This window comes from Hyperolius riggenbachi, chromosome 3 (genome assembly GCF_040937935.1).
Source record: "Hyperolius riggenbachi isolate aHypRig1 chromosome 3, aHypRig1.pri, whole genome shotgun sequence".
Classification (NCBI taxonomy): domain Eukaryota; kingdom Metazoa; phylum Chordata; class Amphibia; order Anura; family Hyperoliidae; genus Hyperolius; species Hyperolius riggenbachi.
In genome coordinates, this window is record NC_090648.1 from 332,951,666 (window position 1) to 332,974,033 (window position 22,368).

At 45.1% G+C, this 22,368-nt stretch overlaps 1 protein-coding gene across 1 annotated transcript in view; it reads right to left on the reverse strand.

Moving 5' to 3' along the window:
• Window positions 1–22,368, reverse strand: part of PPM1H (protein phosphatase, Mg2+/Mn2+ dependent 1H) — a 303,440-nt gene that overhangs the window by 32,021 nt on the left and 249,051 nt on the right. The window lies entirely within an intron of this gene.

Sequence of the window (22,368 nt, forward strand, 5' to 3'; positions counted from 1 at the left end):
GGGTGCAAACTTCCCGCATGTACTTTACCGCATGCGGAAACTCATTGAGAATAGAGCCCATTGTCTACAACTTGAAACATTCTAATTGGCTTAATAGATTGGGCATATTACTGTATTACTACATCTTATCTGAAACCTAAAAGTTTGAGAGGATGCTGTCCACAGGATCACATTAACAGAATCTCCCTATAAACGTTCTTGCTGACTCGCCTAACCATACTAGTTCCCAAGTTCACATTAACCCGATTCTCTGCAACCTTCTGGGCTTCTAATACACATTTCTGAGCACGATGGTAACTTTGATTTGTACATAGTGCATATTAGCATCTTGCACTCTGCCACTATATATGTAGGGCTGTCTCTTGGCCTCTATGCAGCGCCAGCACATTGGATGCAGTTCAGTGTGTCTGTATATATTATAATCTGGTAGTATGCTGCATATAATTTTGCAGCAGGCAAGGAACGCCTTTGTGAAGCCCCGTACGTGACACGGAGGCAGAGCCTCTGAGCCTGGGGAGCAGAGCATTTCCCGACAGCCTCCGGTGCAGGGTTTGCCCTTGGCTGGCAGTTCCCGCCCAGACTGACGCTTCCCGCGAATTTCATGCGGAGTGAGAAGCGGAGCTGTGCAGACACGGGCAGAGCGGCGGGGAGAGGAGCTCAGCGGCTTTGTCTGCATAGTGCTGCCGCCGGTGCAGGAGGTGTAAGGAGCCCGGATCGGGAGCTCAGCAGCACGTGTCGCCTGGCTGGGGTAACGGGGCTGCCCGTCTCTCGCTGCAGATGAGCCGGGAAGAGGATGGCAGGGAGGGAGTGCTGCAGACCTGACACCCGCTCGCCAGGAGATCTGTAATCGGCGCACGTCTTCCGGAGCCTGGAATGAATGCTGATGGATGGAGGGGGTACAGCGTCCGAGCACTGGGATAGCTGCTGATGGATGATTGGAGGGGTACAGCGTGCGGGCACATGTTGGTGGATGGATGATTGGAGGGGGTACAGCGTGAACTAGGATAGCTGCTGATGGATGATTGGAGGGGGTGCAGCGGGCACTGGGATAGCTGCTGATGGATGGAGGGGGTACAGCGTGCGGGCACTGGGATAGCTGCTGATGGATGGTTGGAGCGGGTACAGCGTGCGGGCACATGCTGATGGATGATTGGAGGGGGTACAGCGTGAAGTGGGATAGCTGCTGATGGATGGTTGGAGCGGGTACAGCGTGAACTGGGATGGCTGCTGATGGATGATTGGAGGGGGTGCAGTGGGCACTGGGATGGCTGGATAGGGTGAGTACAAATGCTCTCCAAGGGAGGGAGGCATCACTGCAGAGACTGCTGGAGAGGTGGCACCATCCCCGCTGCACATGGCTTGGCTGCTGGAGAATAGAATGCTGTCATGGAAGAAGGTCAGTTAGAGGCTAACCTGGAAGAGAATCCCCATTCTACATCTCATTCATTATTACTGGCCCAGATTGTAGGATTGCTTTTTTTCAGTCTAAAGCCCATTAACGCTATAATATTTTACACCGATGTGATCTTTCAGCACAATTTTTACAATAGAAAGTAATCAGAAGGCACTTATGGATTGTTCCCCTAAATAGGTCGTTTAAGGCATTTTCTCTTTTGGGATTCAATTGTGAAATCCAACATTTGGATTGATTTTTATGTTCCAAATTGCATCTGATGAAAAAATGTTACCAATAATGGGCACCTTAATACTAATATATTTGGCTAGCATGGCCTGGTCATTTTCATATCCTTAAAAGCTTGCTTTGATGTGTGCATCTGCCAGCTGGAGATTTGGGACACTTCACATCACATATTTTAAGCTGCAAAAGTTAGTGTGGTCAGTTGTGTGTGCCTTTTTTTTAACATTACATTGATAGACTGCAGTGTGTATGAAATATGGCTATGGGGTGAATCATCCTAGGTGAAACAAAGGTGTAAGCTGCTGTGACTGGTAACCTTACCATTTCTACCATGTCATGTCTGTGGTGAGGGACTGATCTGAGCAATAACGTTTATGCTTGATGGCTGTCATGTCAATTTCAGGTCATACAAGGAAGCAAGAAAAGATGGGAGGGGCTGTTTGCACAGCCATGGAGTGAAGCCTGGCTGATCAAGATAAACGACCAAGGCTGTCCCCAGCAGCAGCGTGACACATATCTACACTGGACGCTAATGAATCACTTATTTTTCTTTGGTATTGTTTTCTCTGTTTTATAATGCTGATGCTATTGTGCTCTGAAAATCTATGGATCTCTCTAGTCCTGGCTGAGGTAGTAGTTTGTGCTGTTGGTTGGGTTGTGATACTGCCCGCTGTGGAGATAACTGCGCAAGCTACTGCCTTGCTAGTGCTTGGGATCAGCTGCACGTGGAGATAAGACCCTCGGTTACTCCCCATGTATGTTTTTGCTGTTTTCCCCCCTTGTCTATTTCTTATGTCCAGACACTTTACTGTGTAATAGCACTAGTATTTAAAATGTTACTTTTCTCATACATTACTTTTGTGTTTGGTTGACATCTATGTGCATTTAAACTCCTGTATTCACACATCGGTGCATTATGCCAAGACATAAGTGTGTAGGGGCTTGTAAAGGACAAAAGTACTTATGAATGTGTGGCTATCCTTGTGCTTCTCCGGAGTCCCCCTAAATAGTAAATTCCTCTACTCGCCATGTTTTCATTATGTGCAGGATAGTACAGTGTAGCGTCACATCCGTCAGTTACGTCACTTCTCATTTGCAGTAGTAACAGGAGTGGGATTTCTGGTTATTAACATTCATTGGCATCATTTAAAATCCTGCGCACTTAATTCTGTAGCTAAGGAACCAGTGTCAGGAATTGTTGGAAGCAGGCTCTGTTGCATGGTCAGACCCCCCCCTAATTTAACTTTGTAAAGTAAACCAGACAGCAGGTTCTGGTTTTGTTGGCTAACTTGCATTTAGTAAGGCCCGGTTCACATTGCGTTTTTAGCCAAACGGATCCGGTCTCCACTTCATCGGATCCGCATGGTTCTGTGCACACTAGCAAATGGATTGTGAAAACGGAACTGATCACCGATGGATCGGATCAGTTTTCACTGTTTGCCAGCAAATACATACTAATAGCAACGACTTCCTCTTCTTGCGCTGGGATTACACAGCGCATCATGTGACTAGTCACGTGATGCATCATGTAGTTACATGATGCGGAAGAAGACGGAAGCCTCTACCGCCAGCCTTTAGGTATGTATTTAAGACCCGGTTACCCTTGCTCACCTGCCTGGCTGCTGCACCCTCCCTCACTCTCCCGCCGCTCAGGTTCGCATCGCCACATGCCCCTGTGGAACGGTCCGTTTCTTCACTAGTGTTCCGTTTTCCATTGCCCCAATGCAGCAGCATTTTTTTGTTCCGGTTTTCGCTGGGCAGAACGGTCCGCTAAATTAGGGCCTGCAGCTTTTCTGTACCAACGGACACATGTGAATGGATCCATAGGTTAATATTGGATCCTTTCACATCCATTCTATTTGTACAGTATACGTTACCATTACGCTCCACACAAAAAAAACGCTAATGTGAACCAGGCCTAACAGTTCATGAAGGGAGGGGGGGAGAGATGCAAGCTTGTTGCCTTTATAAACCTGTGGTGTGGCAAATACTATGCAACATACCTACTCAAGATTAAAGTGTGCCTGAGGTGAAAAAAAGATACTTAAGTAGAGGGAAGCATCTGGATCCTGCAGAGGCTTCCCATGTCCTACGGACCCCCAGAACATATCTGACAAGAGATTGTTGGTATGTTAAGTATTTACACATCTCTTCATGCACAATCACAGCCTTACTGCACAGTAAGGCCTGGAACCCACTAGCGGCGCTTTTCTAAGCATTTTGTGTTTGCTGATGTAATGTGTGTGATCCTACTTGAGAGATGTGGTGTGTTTTTTTTTTTTTTTTTTTTTTTTTTTTTTAAATCTCCCCATAGCTTTACATAGCAAGAGCTTTTAAATGCTGCTAGCAGGTCCCAGGCCGGAGCCACTAATCGACGCATGACTCTGTGCTACTGTGCAAACACAGCCATGCTTGTGTATAAAAAGGAGCATGGCCATGTTCTTCTAGAAGGACTTGGGCAGCAATGGTGGTCTGAAGGAGGGTGCGTGAAGCCTCTGGAGGATTCCCTGTTTTTGTGTTTTAATTGCCACCATAGGTTTACTTTAACAACTTAATAGTTTTGAGACAATACATGTACGCCCTCACAGACTTCATCTTGGCTCCAGTGGCGTAGCTAGATGTATATTGCTGCTGCGCGCTCTCACGGTTCTCATCACCCATCCCAAGTACCTGTGATCAATGATCACCAGCAACAGTGGGATGCCAGTGGTCATTGAGTAAAGTGAAAGTAACACATACACACATTACTTCCTCCTGTTTACACAGGAGGAATAAGTGTGGGGGTGGACATCCAGTGGACAAATAGTAAATTACACCCTAACACATTGATTCAATAAAAAGACATAAATCGCCTATTAAAATGTAACCTTTCCTCCCATAGTGAACAAAATAAAACCCTTTTATAGAAAGAAAGTGACCTAAATACATAAATAGTTACCGTAGGGACTCAACTTTTTTTTTTTTTTTTTTTTTTAAACCACTTTGGGACCTGCATGTAATCCCCCTCCCAAGGACCAGAGCATTTTTTTGGTTTTAGTGGCACCAGTTTAGATAGGCATGGGTGTCCTAAGTATAGGTAGCAGCCATTACCTCCCAGGTCCAGCGATGAGCAGTTCTCCCTGCCTCCTCTCTCCCCGGTATCTAGCCTTGCAATGCCACTAAGTTCTGGGTCTCGGCTTGTTGACGTCATCAAGCCGGTATCCGGAATTTGAGGCAGTGTGAGGCTGGATCCCGAGCAGAGCGGAGGTGGAGCAACGATTGCCGGAGGAACATCAGGAGAGGTGAGTGGGTCCTCTTCTGCCGCTGCCACTGATTCAGTGATCACTACAATTGGCGGTGATCATAGTGATCAGGAGCCAATTGCCATGGCTCCTGATCAGTGAGAGATGTCTACTGTCATATGACAGCTGAAACTCCCTGTTCGGGTGTGTGATCACGGCAGGACTAAAAGGATGTTAGTTACGTCCTGTCAGCAGTATACAGCCACACAGAGGACATAACTGTAACGTCCTTGGTCCCAAAGTGGTTAATATGTATATCATGAGGGTATATTACGGTTGTTTTTGCAAAAATGGGCTTGTAATTAGTGACGGGTGTAAAATAGAAAAAATACACCTTTATTTCCAAATAAAATATTGTCACCATACATTGTACTAGGGACATATTTTAACCACTTGCCGACCGCGCACTCATACCGCGCATCGGCAAAGTGGCAGCTGCAGGACCAGCGACTGCAGGCTGATTAATCAGGAAGCAGCCGCTCGCGCGAGCGGCTGCTTCCTGTCAAATCACGGCGGGGGGCTCCGTGAATAGCCTGCGGGCCGCCGATGGCGACTCGCAGGCTAAATGTAAACCCAAGCGGAAATAATCCGCTTTGTTTACATTTGTACGGCGCTGCTGCGCAGCAGCGCCGTAAGGCAGATCGGCGATCGCCGCCATGTGACAGGGGACGTCCTGTCACTGGCTGCACAGGACGGATAGCGTCCTGTGCAGCCTCGATCACCGGGGGGGGCAGCAGGTAGGAGAGGGAGGGGGGAATTTCGCCGCGGAGGGGGGCTTTGAGGTGCCCCCCCCCCCGCCAGCCACACGCAGGCAGAAGAGATCAGACCCCCCCCTGCACATCATCCCCATAGTGGGGAAAAAAGGGGGGCGATCTGATCTCTCTGCCTGCACCCTGATCTGTGCTGGGGGCTGTAGAGCCCACCCAGCACAGATCACTAAAAACAGCGCTGGTCCTTAAGGGGGGGGTAAAGGGTGGGTCATCAAGTGGTTAAACGTTGTAATAACGGGGCTAGTTGGCCAAATAAAATGTGAGTTTTATCCACAGTAACACATTTTGTTTTTAAAATATATTGTCCGAAAACAGGTTTTTTTTTTTTTTCCCATTTTATTTTCTTATACCTGTTAAAATGCATTTAGAATAAAATAATTCTTAGTAAAACTTACCACCTAAAGAAAGCCTAATTGGTGGTGAAAACTAAAAGCATATTTCATTGTGATAAGTAGTGATAAACAGGGCTGTGGAGTCGGTACAAAAATCCACGGACTCCTCAGTTTAGGATTCCACTGACTTCGACTCCGACTCCTCTAATTTGCATATTACAATCTTCTTGATGGAAAGTATGTAACATGAAATTTGTCTCTTAACTGCCAACGCTTAGGAATTTTAAAGGACCACTGAAGTGAGGATATGGAGACTGCCATATTTATTCCCTTTAGTCATAGACTAAAACGAGTCCTTGGTAAGAGTACTTGTAAAAGGTACAGGCCGGAACAAAGAACATCTATCATGCCCTAGGCAATGTAACTGTGGGTACATGTAAGAGTGATGTGCAGGTACTCTCTGTTACACTTTCTTCATGCACAATCTGAACCAGGTTTATGGGTGATAGACAACACCTCTGTGTTCAGAATGCACAACATTCTCAGTGGATTCTCTGCAGCTCTGTGGAGAGTGCATATGTAGAGTATAGTACTACTGTGTAACAAAGTAAACCTGAGACAGATGAAATTAAAGTTTTATACATACCTGGGGCTACCTCCAGCCCCATTCAGGGTAATCAGTCCCTCGCTGTCCTCCTCCGCCACCTGGATCTTCTGCTATGAGTCCAGGCACTTTAACCAGTCTGGCGTAGTGCACATGCACACACTCCGCCGCCAGGAGTGTACTACACCTGCGCAGCATTATTGTGCAGGTGCAGAACCCTCCTGGTTGTGGAAGCGGCATGCGACCGGACTGTGCTGACTGGCTGAATTACCAGGACTCGTATCAGAAGATCCAGGTGGCGGAGGAGGACAGCAAGGGACTGATTAGCCTGAAGGGGGCTGCAAGAAGCCCCAGGTATGTATACAACTTTTCTTTTCATCCTTCTCAGGTACCATTTAATTCATAGTCACCAAACCAAATTTTAACAACATATCAAATTTGATTTCTTGAGCAAAGAGTGCGTACATTTGCATAAATTCGAATCAACGCAGAATTATTTCCATCTCATTGACCATCTCTATTAGTGACACGGCTACACATCAGACTTTATACTTACAGCATAGATGTTATTTCGTATATATGAGATTCCTGTGTACACATCATATATACAGTCACAATCAGATGTGTATATCTGACTTTAAAAATACGAAGACTGCTTTTTTGAAGCAGCACAAGTAACTATAAATTATTTATGATGACTATTATCTGAGAAATAGAATATTTTATATTTTCTATTTTAATTACAGTTTTAATTCATCAGGAGTCGGTGCATTTTTTCCTGACTCCAGGCACCCAAAATTTCCGACTCCGACTCCACAGCCCTGGTGATAAAGTTATTGGCAAATAAATAAGACTTGCGCTGAAATGTGAAAATTGCTCTGGTCCATAAGGGGAAAAACCCTGGAACCCATTAGGAGTGGTTTTCTGAGTGTTTTGTGATTTGAAAAGGCCTTGGTAATGTAATGCTATGGGTGTGATTCCACTTGAGCTATGTGATTTTATAAAACTCTCCCATAGCAAGGTTTTTCAAATCACTAGTGCTTAGAAAAGGCTGCTAGTGGTTTTGAGCCCATAGTGGTGAATTGGTTAAGTTTGCCCACGGGATTCAGGACCAGGGATGAGCAATGGATGAAATCCGAATGAGTTTGTCGGATTTCATCCGGATAATTAATGCAGCTGGGGGGGTTAAACTTACCCAGCAGCCTTCTTCTTTCATCTGTCCCACGCTGCATTCCCAGCGGTGGTCACGTGACTACAAATGCTTCCTCCTTCCGGGTTGGAGGAAGCATTTGTAGTCACGTGACACGGCTTGAAATGCAGCATGGGAGGCGCCATGGGACGGATGAAAGAAGGCTGCTGGGTAAGTTTCACCCACCCGCTCAGCTGCATTAATTATCAGGATAAAATCCAAATGAAACTCATTCGGATTTCATCCAGATTTAATGTGTTGCTCATCCCTGTTCAGGATGCTACACGTTGGCTGACAATTCAAGGCAAAGTGCTGTAAAGACATATTTGTAGCCTAGAGACTAGCAGCTAGTGTTGCCAAGGAGAAAGGATGATGCACAGGCCATGATGAAGCAGCTTCTGGTGGGCAAAGTGAGTAGGAGAACAATGTGCTTGAGGGTTGATTGGTTATTATTGACTGTGGGGATGCAGAATGCTGGGGAACTCTTATATCCTCAGCAGAGATGTTCTTAACGGCCGCCTTGTCATTGTCTGCTAATGCGTGTATGTAGTTTGTTGACACAACTCTTAAGGAATCTGTATTTGCATAGCATGCAGGGAATGATCCTGCAGGCTACACCAATTAAGGGTGTTTGGTGTGGGAGCACCAAGGTCCCTCAGGGTGATCCACCACCTAGGAAACAAACCATACAGTCCCCTCTAGGCTTGTGTAGTCAGTGTACATGAACACATTTGACTGGTTAACTGGTTTACTTGAGACTTATCTGATAAAACAAATGTGTGCTACATGCAGGTCTCTTTTATGCTATTAATGTGTATTTGCAGCTCACAGCTATTTACATATGCTGCAATGTCTGACATTCACACACTGATAATTGAGTGGAAAGTAGACATCTGCCTGCTCAACACTAAACTAACAGTGAGCGGCTCTTATTTTATAAATAGAAGCCGTTCACACTTGTCACTCTGTAATAGATCTGCAGGATAATACTGCGCAGGCAGCTGCGTTCCTCATAGCCTATACGGGGAGCGCATCTTCCCTGGGCTACGTACACAGGCCAGAATCCGGCAGAAGCTTGGAGATCTCAGTTGGGCTGCAAAAGACCAATGGGAATTAGCAGCAGGGAGAATTCTCATTGGTTCATGGTGTACCCTGGCAAATTCTCCCTGTTGCTAGGGAGAATTTGGTCTCCTGCAGCCTATGGAGAACTCCATGCTGCTGCTGGCCTCCGGGCTGAGTTCAGGGACTGATCGTGGCAGGAAGTGGTGATCGCTATAGGCAGAGCTGATACAAAATGGAAGGAGTGCTTACTATGTCCATTTTGCATCTGCTCAAGTGGGAACAAAACAAGCGATACCCATGCTAACCTAGTAATAAACACATATATAAGTAGATAAATATTACTTCTACTTGTAACAGATGTATTGTGCTATCCACGTAATGATTCCTGTGAATTTTATAAAGGAAAAGCAGAAAATCCTATTGCAGGCAGTGGCCATTTTGCCAAGCTAATGCTGACATCATATCCTTCCTGACTCTTGTTTCCCCCCCCCCCTCCCTTCTCTTGCTCATTGTGTATTCATTAGCTGCTCTCCTCCCAGTCTTTTTATTTACACATTCAATCACTGAGTCACCTTAGCCTTGTTTGTAAACAAGTGATCAGCTAGGCAGGGAAATACATGGAAGAGGAGGAATATATTATAGATAAAAAGAACTCTCAGCATTCAACTTTTTGGCACTAGAGCCAGTGCTCCTAAAGTATGTGATAACTCCAAACCATAACAGCAGACAAAGTTTTGAATGCAAGATTAGCAGCTTTATCACTTAATACACTCAGAGCAGCTGCTGTTGAAATTTGATTTTTATGGTGACAATACCGCTTTAAGGGCTCAAACCCACTAGCAGACCTTTCTAAGCGCGAATGATTTGAAAAGCTCTTGCTAATGCAATGCTATGAGTGAGTCATCGCTCAAGTGGGATCACACCCATAGCATTACGTTAGCTTTTCGAATCGCTAGCGCTTAGAAAAGGCTTCTAGTGGGTTTAATCCTAACAGTCCACAGAACTATTCTTTTCAGGATCAGTGTTGTACAGCACAGAAATACAGGTGCTTTTTGTGGCATAGTATGCATGGACACTTAACTAGTTACATTCTAAAAGTACACATTTATAGGTATCAGTTTTGCCATAGCATATTTAAAAATGTTTTATAGTTGGGTATGGGCTTGTTGGGGAATGGAAATAAAAAATGTAGTTTGTATATGCTTGTGTTCCATTTATTCTTTTTACTTAGATTTGTTTTCTTGACAAACTTTAACAAAAATTGTTAAAGGGACTCCGAGCTCTGAAAAAAAAGGAAAGTTGTACTCACCAGGGGCTTTTTCCAGCCCAGTGCTGGTCGGGAGGTCCCACGCCGGCGTCCTGGCTCCTCTCCTTCTCCCCGCTCCGGAATGGCTGGCAGGCCGCAGCCCGGGCGACACTCTCCCGGCCGGCGTGAAAGTACTGCGCATGCGCGAACAAAGCGCGCATGCGCAGTACTTTCACGCCGGCCGCCGTGATGACGCCAGGCGGCCGGCGTGTAAAGTAATCCGCGTCATATGCGGAAGAAGCAGCCCGACACTGGAGAGTGTCGCCCGGGCTGCGGCCTGCCAGCCATTCCGGAGCGGGGAGAAGGAGAGGAGCTAGGACGCCGGCGTGGGACCTCCCGACCAGCACTGGGCTGGAAAAAGCCCCTGGTGAGTACAACTTTCCTTTTTTTTCAGAGCTCGGAGTCCCTTTAAGTTTTATAGCTGCACATCTTTCTATACAGGTCCAATGCTGGGTACACAGGTTACGTTTTTTCGTGCGATTTAGCCACCTGATAATTTTTTCGGAAATATTTCACACTCTTTTGCGCTCAATTCACTTATCTTCATTTGTTTTTCTTATCTTTTTCCATTCACTGCTATGAGAAATCGAGCGGGAGTAATATCTGACATGACGGATTTTAGCTATCTGATCCATCTATCGCATGACAAAAACGCAACGCGTGTACCCAGCATAAGACACCTTCATGTGCATCTTGTTCCTATAGTTAGATTTTGAATTCCTGTAAAGCACAAGCGGAGAACCGGTATCAATGTAGTGATTGTTCAAATCTGCCAATTTCTTATCCTAAAAACTATATGGATGAGGTGGATGGTGAACTGTGCAGCTAAAGAAATCAACGTACAGACCATTTCAATACTAAATTCTTGTCATGGCCTTTGCTACCTCCATGCATTGTAGTCTGACCTCTAATGACCTTCCTCCTTCAAGAGTTGTATGGTCACTTCTGACTGATCTGCCTTCCTGCAATGAGCTGTAGTCCGTTGTTGCTCAGCTCCAAATATGCAAGTCCCATGAAAAGGATCTGTCCACCACTTTGCATCTATGCTTTGTTTATATTCACTTCTGAACATTAATATCAAAACTTGCTTTGTTCAACATTGTATTAAGTTTCGGTAATCACCACAGACCTATGCCACAAGTGATGAACCATTAATCACCACAGGACCCGGCCATGCAGTTCAGTTATGTGCTTTTTGGTATGGAAATTCAGTGCATGTCTCCTTCACCTTTTGGCTCCACCATGTCATATTATTTCACACACTACTCTAGGCAGAGAGCTTGGAACACTCACGTGGAGGTTAGGTCGGGTGTTTATTTGACTCGCACGTAAACCTAGCTTAAGTACAGGTGTCTCTCAATATTACCTGAGATTAACTTTTGGATCCTGCTCTCCTGGCTTCTATTTTCCTATTAGTTCTTGTAGTGGGGATACAAGTCATCCCCTCTTCACAGAACACAGACTGTGTGGCAGCATGTCTGTACAGCATTAATTCCTAAACTCTTCTGATATCACTAAAGGTAATTTTTGGTGGCAGTAAAAGTGTCATTCCACTTTTGGTCTGTTGCTGCTCCTAGAAGCGTTGTTGCCTAGAGATGATCAGTGGTGCCAGTTCTGAATTATATGCAAGTTAAATGCAAATAGCAGTTTGGTATTCGGTCAATCCAAAATCAGCATGACGTGCATTCAGTTACTATTACGAAGCTGCTACAAAGGGCCTGATGCATTAACTTTCAGTGAATTAGACTGCATTGTGCAACTCATGTTAACTAGCTGAACTGAGCTCTGTCATAGAACGTTAATGACAGTAAGGACTGGTCCGATATTCACCTACAAATTAATCAGTCATCCACATCCCATGCATACAATGGCCCGTACCAGATAATACACTAGGCTAAGGGCCTATTTCCACTGAATTTCTTTCAGAATCTGATGCTGCACCTGTTCTGTGCACAGCCACAACCAACTTGATTTTGATGCGTGCCATCCAAAATCACACCAGCATGTGATTCAGATGGAAAGTCTATTTACTGAATAGGCAGTGTTTCCCTGTTCCATTTTTGTCTCATCTGACCAGAGCACCTTCCATATGTTTGCTGTGTCCCCCACATGGGTTATGGCAAACTGCAAACAGGACTTCTTATGCATAAACGCCAACTTTTTGCAGCGCATGACTAATAGTTGTCCTATGGACAGATTCCCTAACCTGAGCTGTAGATCTCTGCAGCTTGTCCAGAGTCACCATGGGCATCTTGACTGCATTTCTGATCAGCGCTCTTGTTCAACCTGTGAGTTTAGGTGGACGGCCTTGTCTTGGTAGGTTTACAGTTGTGCCATACTCCTTCCATTTCTGAATGATCGCTTGAACAGTGCTCTGTGGGATGTTCAAGGCTTTGGAAATCTTTTTGTAGCCCAAGCCTGCTTTAAATTTATCAATAACTTTATCCATAACCTGTCTGGTGTGGTCTTTGGACTTCATGGTGATGTTGCTCCCATTAGTCTCTTAGACAACCTCTGAGGCCGTCACAGAGCAGCTGTATTTGTACTGACATTAGATTACACACAGATGCACTCTATTTAGTCATTAACACTCCTCAGGCAATGTCTATGGGCAACTGACTGCACTCAGACCAAAGGGGGCTGAATAATTATGCACACCCCACTTTGCAGTTATTTATTTGTAAAAAAAATGTTTGGAATCGTATGATTTTTGTTCCACTTTTCATGTGTACACCACTTTGTATTGGTCTTTCACGTGGAATTCCAATAAAATTGATTCATGTTTGTGGCAGTAATATGACAAAATGTGGAAAACTTCAAGGGGGCCGAATTCTTTTGCAAACCACTGTACATGCTAGAGTCTTGCCCGAGGTAGTCATCTGCCATCTTGCGAGAGTTTCATCTGGCGTGTGTACAGGCTAGTAGAATCTTTTTATGGTGAACTCCAAGGGACCTGGCCAAGTAGTATACAGATGCATGGTCGGGACCTGGGGAGAGAGTTTACTACAGTATGATCTCGTTATAGTAAACTCGAAGGAACAGGAAAAGTGGTTTATTATCCTAGAAATGGCCCAGCATGCCCGGGTACATTCTCTGCTGCAAAGGAGCAACTCTGTCTTCCCATTAGCGATACGGTACAAGCACTTTCACATTTGGTGGACTACAAGTTTAAGAAAACCTTAGGGCTGCATAAACATGCTAGACAAATCAGTAGTACAGTATCCAGGGCTCCTTAAAAATTACAGCAGTCACTGAATACAGGCAGCCACTCATTTTCTGTGCATGGCTCTGATACCTCTGTGGGCAGGACTTTCAGCACGTGTCCTGCAAAACTTTGCTCACACTTGAGCCTCTCTTCAAAATACAGCCAGTCATAATAAGCCACTTGCATCTATAAGCTCCATGGGTGGGACTTTGCACTCTTCTCCACTCTCCTTAGTTTTACAGGGAGTATGCCCACTTTGATCTGCACTACAAGTAGCCTGTACTGTGCTCCACATGCTACCAGGAGCATCATTGCCTTAGGAAGAGATACAGTGGGATGTGAAAGTTTGTGCAACGTTAATCGTAATGATTTTCCTGTACAAATCCTTGGTTGTTACGATAAATGTCAGTTAAATATATCATATAGGAGACGCACAGTGATATTTGAGAAGTGAAATTAAGTTTATTGTATTTACAGAAAGTGTGCAATAATTGTTTAAACAAAATTAGGCAGGTGCATAAATTTGAGCACCACAAAAAATAAATGAAATGAATATTTAATAGATCCTCCTTTTGCAGAAATTACAGCCTGCTAACACTTCCTGTAGGTTCCATTGAGAGTCTGGATTCTGGTTGAAGGTATTTTGGACCATTCCTCCTTACAAAACATCTCTAGTTTATTCAGGTTTGATGGCTTCCGAGCATGGACAGCTCTCTTTAACTCACACCATAGATTTTCAGGTCAGGGGACTGAGATGGCCATTCCAGAACGTTGTACTTGTTCCTCTGCATGAATGCCTTAGTGGATTTTGAGCAGTGTTTAGGGTCGTCTTGTTGAAAGATCCAGCCTCGGGGCAGCTTCAGCTTTGTCACTGATTCCTGGACATTGGTCTCCAGAATCTGCTGATACTCAGTGGAATCCATGCATCTCTCAACTTTGACAAGATTCCCAGTCCCTGCACTGGCCACACAGCCCTGCAGCATGATGGAATCGCCACCATATTTTACTGTAGGTAGCAGGTGGTTTTCTTGAAATGCTGTGTTTTTACTCCATGCATAACGCCCCTTGTTATGCCCAAATAACTACATTTTAGTTTCAGCAGTCCACTGCACCTTATTCCAAAATGAAGCTGGCTTGTCCAAATGTGCTTTAGCATACCTCAAGCGGCTCTGTTTGTGCTGTGGAGGAAAGGATTCCTCTGCATACAGCATCACCTTGTGTAAAGTGCACCGAAAGGTTGAATGATGCACAGTGACTTAATCTACAGCAAGATGATGTTATAGATCTTCGGTGCTGGTCTGTAGGTTGACTCTGACTGCTCTCACCATACGTCACATCTGTTTATCTGATATTTTTCTTGGTCTACCACTTCGAGCTTTAACTTGAACTGAGCCTGTGGTCTTCCATTTCCACAATATGTTCCTAACTGTGGAAACAGAAAGCTGAAATCTGAGACAGGTTTCTGTATCCTTCCCCTTTGTCTTCAGGTCATTTGAGAGTTGTTTTGAGACCCCCATGTTGCTACTCTTCAGAAAAATGAAGCGCTAAGGGGTGGATCGGGACTCCCTTTGACGTCATCCCGCCCCGTCGCCATGACGATGGGGGAAGCCCTCCAGGAAATCCCGTTCATTGAACGGGATTTCCTGATCGCCGGAGGCGATCGGAGGGGCTGGGGAGATGCCGCTGAGCAGCGGCTATCATGTAGCCAACCCTAGGCTCGCTACATGATTTAAAAAAAAAATTTAAAAAAACGGCAGCGCTGAATAGACCGCCAGGGAGGTTAAGCCTGTCTCACCTTTCAACAACCAGTATGGAAAAAAATACTATAAGGCAGCACAGGGCTATTGCACAATCAAATTTTATTGTTGACAACCATTTAGTATCAAAATACAAAGACACAATTAAAATAACCTATCCCCCTATAAAAACTGGTGGCAACATAGACCCTAATGGCATAGCAGTTTCTATTGGAGTGCACTCCTAGAGCCAAACAATCCTTGCAATCTTCAGGCCCAATTTTAATCTGTTGCACAAGGACATGACATTCTGCTGGGACAATAGAATAAATTTGGACACAGTTCCATAGTGCAGCTCAGACCCCGTGTGTTATGCTTAACACACCTCTGGGTGACCACTTACGCAGCCATTACTGACATGTAATGTCAAACCTTCCCACACCCTAAGTGGCATAAATAAGGGGTAGCAAAGATGGCACTAGCACCTGTTGGGGTGACTCATGTGACCCTCATAGCATTATCTCCCATAGGATCCATTTCAGACATCAACTCTGCTCCCATGTGGAATCCGAAGAAGGAAAAGATCGTGCTCGGGCACGCGATATAATGCTCCAGCCACATGCCACCGCAAGCAGGCTGATGGCGGTGCGCAGAGTCCAAAATGCCATGCCGTGTGGGAAGGAAGTATGTGGAGGCACGGGGGAGTGGTGGTTCCGCCCACTCAAGGACGTCACGCGCACACGTGATGAGTTTTGTCGGATGCGGACTTCCTCAGACGTGTAGGTAGTTTACTATACCCGAAAGTTTACTATATCAGTGTTTATTATAATGAGATTATACTGTATAGACAGAGGATTACTATAAGAATAAGGCCCCGTTCACACTTGCGTTTTGGCTAGTAAACGGACCGGATCCTGATCGGATCAGGACCTGATCAGAACCGTACGGTTCCGATCCGGTCTGTTTGTATCAGGCATGCATGAGGCTGCCATCTGGATCCGTGGGCAAAAAATGGTGAAATTTAAATTAAAAAATGTTGGGGTCAGCAGAAGGTGCACCTGTAGAATCAGGTTCCTCCTCTGTAGGCCTCACCTCCGACATTCTGCCAAACAGCTCCAGCACGTCTGTCACTGCTGCTCCACTCCAGACATGCTTGGCCCATGTGTCCCATCCGAAATGGCCGCTTGGATACGCATAGGAAGTGGGGTAGAACGTCAGGTTTTTGTAGGCAGTGTGTTCTGTGCCTTCCGTTCCCCATTGGTGTCTGTGTTCCGGATGGTGCTGTCAGGTCCGGCTCCGGTCCGGGTGCGTGGGCCGGAGATCCGGACCCAAAAAATAGCGCATGTAGGAAAAGTGTCCGGATCCGGTCCGGCTCCGTACTGTACGGAACGGACACGTGTGAACGTCCGCATAGACTTTGCATTGCTATGCGGAACGTACGTTCCGTTTGTACAATATACGGTCCGGATCAGATCAGGAAAATCCGGACAAGGAACGCTAATGTGAACCGGGCCTTAACCATAACAAGGTTCTGTTGTATTGCAATCAAATTGGCCATGTAACAAGGGATTAGGGCTGATTTCACCAAGTCCCAGGATTGCATGGCCAGAGTCGATGGATGCAAAGGGCTGTGCAAACCACAGATTTGTCCAAAGAGAAGCCGGTGCTGGTCACCACTTGGTAACCTCTCTTCTGTGTTGCCTGTCAGGTCTAAGCACGGTGTCCTGGGTGAGACACGCTGTTAGGGCTGGTTCACACTTGAGTGCTTTTACTAATGTATCCCTTGGGGATCATTCTCATTGCAGCGTCTGCGATTTGCAAACGGGCTGCATGCAGCATTTTGGGGGTGATTGCAATGAGATTCTCATTCTATTGAAAATCGTGATTTATTTTCCAAGAGTGAGCCAGCCCTTAGAGCAGAATGGGATGGCTTCACAGCCTTGACAAAGCCTGAAGACTCGGGCGAAATGTAAGCAACAGTTCCCTGACTGCTGTTCTGCCCTCTGCCACAGAGGTAGTGCTTTCACAGCTGCAGCCATCCCAATCTGCTTGCTTGGGGCACTATATTTGAGAGTTCAGTAGCCTATACTGGTTTTATATAATTTCTTATTAGTGATCTTATTTTGCATGTCTGTGGCCTATTTTTCCCCAAAGTTGCTATAAGAAAAAGCATTGTTCAGTTGCCGAAGTTTTCACAAATTCTTGGTGTTTAGTCTAATCACATATTTCTTGTTTATCAGGCATCCATTTCAATATGTTGATCAGCCAAGCAAGACATGCGGTACATTAAATATTTACAATGCGCTGGCATGATTGCTCGGCACACATTTGTCACACAGCATGAAGTGTCAGTTCATTTGTTTCTAACATTTCACATGCAGCAGATGGCAAATAATGTACAGGTCTATTGTTTTCTCCGATACAAAGATAGTTTATTTGCATTTTAAATTATGCCTTTAATTAATACAACAAAAAGTGAAAAACTGCAAAACGTGTAAGCTACTGGAATACAAATGAGTAAACTGACAGTCATGTGATGTTTGTAATTTGAAAACATCCACCTGCTAGTGGCATGAAAAGTATTTTCATATAGCTAAATCTAGTGTCCACACTCTATATGACCCATTAGCTGTAACCCTATCATGCACAATAAGAAACTGTACAAAGAACCTTTTTTAATTTACTAAAACTACATACATTGTAGATTTTGGCACACAAATTGATCATTAGGGCTGGTTCACACGGGCGTCTGCCCGGCTTTCTGTGGCGTCGCGGCGGCGACGCAGTCAGGCTTTCAGCAGCCTTCACGTAGCTTTCAGATGTGGTCGGCGGTTTTCCTCCCCTAGGGGAACATTACCCCGTGGCGGTTAACTGCCCCAGGACACTACATGTAGCATCCAGGGGCGCCTTGAATGCCAGGGAAAATCGGGACCCGAACATCGGTAAAAGCTTAGTACAAATGCTCCCATTCACTTAAATGGGAGGGTTTAATGCCAAGTCCTGAACGTTGGCGGTAAAAACAGCAGATGCCCGCCTGAACCAGCCCTTAGTGATCATCTCCAGTGACCAGCTAGTATGTAATGTTTTGTCCTGCAGGTGAGGGTGGATGGGATAGGCTTGAGGAAGCTGTAGCTTACAGTGCGCACTTGCCCTGATGATACTGGCAGGATGCAGTGAATAATGTTGGTCTCATGAGTGTGTGCATTTCTGGCCTCCATGTGCCTTTTATAATCACTATTGGGCCACCATCCAATCACAACTTCCTGTGGCATATTGGATATTGAAGAAATAAGTGGCTTCCCTCTTCACTGAAATTTTCAGAAGGGCACATTTTCCCGAATGGCAAAGTATTCACTACACCATTACTGAAAGTGGAAGCAAGTCTTGTACCAGCGGTAAAGCCTTTTACTTGGAAATCACACACAGTTGTTGGCATCACCAAGCACTCTACCCTAGCGCTTGTCAGCGTTTACTCTCATTGAGGAGACTCACGCTGTGGGGACTGGGACAACCCCTCCACGCACGTCCCTTACATGGACCTGGACTCTGTGATGCGGTGATAGACTACAGCACTGAACCAGCTACACGCATCGTCAACCGGAGTGGTACAGTATGATATCTGATTCTGCAACTGTATTCAGGCTCTCCACTTGGATACTAACCTGAGCAAACTGCTGCATGAACTTTGCCTGCTTTTGTCCACTGCTGCATAACATGCCTTGCTGGCTCTTGAATGCATGAACTGGGCTTTTTTGATGCACATTTTCTGGATGCTTTTTGGAGCCTGCCAGCCTTGCTGTATCCTCTGAGCTGACACATATGCTTTTGCTACATACTGTGCTTTACTTTCCACTAAGGACATTTATCTATACAGCGTGGAACACATTTTGGCTAATTTTAGCCTTTGTGGAAAAGCTTCTGTTCCAGATGTCATTCATATGGGCCCGAGATCACGCTAGGTGATCGATGTTAGGTGTGCATGCTTGTGTGCGAGTTGGTTCTGGTGTGGTGGACGGCCGCTCCATATGGGGTTTGTTTTTAGTGATTATTGTTTGTTTGCAGATTAATTAAATACATTTTGATACTTTTATAAATTAGCATTGCTATATGATTCATTGGTGCACACACCTCGCTTCACCTTTTCTCCTAAACAATACGTAGTATGTAATTTTAATACTGTTTAGTCGACTTAGTCCTGCTTTGGGATGCTTCCTGCAGTTTTTCACACTCTACATAGAGCAAAACAGGATGAAATAAGCCTGGAACACACTTTCAATTATGATTGGACAATCACTGACCAATTTTACCACCTCCAACTAGTATGAGGGTTAACAGATATTGAATATTATGAGCAAATTGTGTAGATAAACCCTCATACTCCATGGAGGTGGTAAAATTGGTCAGTGATTGGCCAATTGCAAGTGTGTATCAGGCCTTTATTTCAGACAACAGCTATCTAGCTTGCATAAAAGAGTTTTAGACTCAAGTCTGAAAAATACACATACACATGCACATCACCATATCTCTCAACTCGGCAAGGGTGGCTGAATCTCAGTAAAATGAGGAAAGGAAGTTAAGAGTGATTACCATGGTATCAATCAGTAGGCAAGGAAAATAGCAGCAAATGGTAAAAAGAGCTAGCTCAATGGGAAGAACAAAATCCATTCCATCCAAACTTGTGTGCCCTGTCATTCATCAGATACCCTGATAGTTAGCTAGCCAAAGGAGGATACAGAGGCTATAAATGAGGAATCCTGATGTTCCTCACAATGGGTATATGCACTGAACAGTGCAGAAAAATGTATGTAAATTGTTATGCATCAAAAGTAGAGCGTAAAGCAATACATTACATGCAATACATTGCGCTCTACCCGTGTGGTAAGACACTTGTTATTCTACTCACCACAGGTTAGTGAATATCCCCCAATGTATGGTACGTTTCCACCCCAAAACGTACACCCAGAGACTGTATGATAGTTGGAAAGAGGGCTGGCATGGCTTGGTGAGTGTCAAAGCCACTGCCCTGGATAAGACCCAGAGCATCCAGTAGTTCATTAGTAAGATGATACTCAAAGATAACAGAATGTGTGAGACTCACCAGGAAGGAAGGAAGGACAAAGAGCGGAAATGCAAAGGACATCGGAGAAGCCCCGGATTTGCACCGGTGGACAAGTGAGCTTTCAACACTGTACATTGGGGTACACAGATGATTTCCAATAGGTTTCATGCTGAAATCTATTGGAAGTTGCTGTGCAGTGAGTAGGAAGAGTGGCAGAGGGATTTGTCCCCAAAAGGACAGTCCTTCCAAAACAGGAACAATTGGGAGCTATGCAAATGTGAATAAAGCCTTTAGGTTCATACACACCTACCAACTATCTACCAATCTCATCTGTTAAGCCCCATTCACACGCTCAACAGCGGTCTTTTGTGCAGCACAATTGTCAAACAGCTTTTGTTGTGAAACAAGTCGGAACCACTAAAAAAAAGTATTTTGCTATTGTTCAAAAAGCTGTTAAGAAGTCAATCCAACGGTTGGATTGACTTCTTATCAGTCTTATCAGCTGTTTGAACGATGGCAAAATACTTTTTTTTTTTAGTTTCAACTTGTTTCACAAAAAAAGTTGTGTGGGGCTTAACAGACAAGTTTGGTTGATAGTTGGTAGGTGTGCATGAACCTTTACAGACCCTCTTTGCAGTAACAAAAGAAGGAGTCCACCCATTACCAGATGCAGCAACCTTCCTGATTTCTACAATCGGGATAGTGCTGTAACTGTAATATCTCAAGGCCCCTTTCACACTGGTGCATTGCGTCACCTTGTTTTGCCGCATATTAATGCTACACCAATGAAAATCTGAGGCATTTCATACCTGGCACAATGGCATGCAATCCATCACCTGATTTAATGCGGAAACAACACGTTGTTGGGCAACACGCACGGCCATGTGCAGTGACTGGAAGTCATTTAAGTTTATGGAGACAGCTTTTTTTTAATTTTCTGCATTCACATTGCGGCACGCATGTGCAGAAGTGTATTTTTTCAATACACTTCCGCACAATTCTAATTTCGGCCACAGGAAGTGAGTGCTAGAGAGTCTCACTTCCTGCTTGGCCTGCAGCCAGAAGGGAGATTACTGAGGTAATCCCCGAAGGCTATTTTTAGCGTTGCGATGCGATCATCGCACCCCAGCGATCCCATAACGCTGGTTGCCAGTCTGAAACCAGCCTCAGGCCTCTTACAGCCATGTTGTAAATTCACAGTGTGTCACCTGCACTTGTGCATCAGCCGGGTGCTTGTTAGCACTCGGTACCAGCGGTCAACTAGCACCCCCCATAGATTCACATCTGAGCATAGTTACATGTCGCACTTTCTGCCACAGAGTAACACCACCTGTCAAGCACTGAATGGTGCTTGTGGGCAGCAGATTGAACGCTGAACTGCTTGACAAGCGTGCAGTAGAACCGTCCATCTTTCATTTAAAAGTCCCATTTTTTTCCCATTTTTCAGCTTGATGGGAATGATGCTTGTGTACTGTCATCTGCAGAAGAGTATCTCGGTTATAGAGAAGGTTATTGAATGTTTTTTGCGATATACAAGAAAATTACTGTTTAATGAAACTAAAAGCTCCCCTCTTAAGCGCTGGTTCACACTGTCAGGGCTTCTGTGCACTTTTCGAATCATTGGCGCTCCTGGAGCGCAATCAAGGAGGCATGTGGACAGGCCACAGCATGCACCATAGCTGACACTAAGCCAGGCCAGAGCTTTCAAAGAGGGGCCACAGTAGCTCTAAGAAGTGGAGGACAAATATGCTGATGGGCCACTTTGGTTATGGGGGGCTGGAAGAAGCTACTTTTATCAGATTTGAGGTATATTTTAACTGTTTGCAGCCCAGTGTATCCCCTGGAGCCATAGGATGTTTTCTAGTATGAAGTGTTTCAGTTACAGCAGCTCTTTACAGTGCACACTAGTCCATTATTATTCAGTATTTATATAGGACTGACATCTTCCCCAGTGCTTTACAGGCCCCTCGTCATACACACAGTAGGGTCAGTATGGGTTGTAGACGACTCGCTAGTATGTTTTAGGAATACAGTAGGCATTCAGAGCACTCAATGAAAACTCATGCAGCTTTGGGAAGGACATACATGTGTGGGGGGAAAACATTTTCTGTCCCCTCCCCACCAATTACCGTGTGTTGCATCGGTTTCCTCCAGGCACTCATACTGGTAGCTTACCATAATTAAC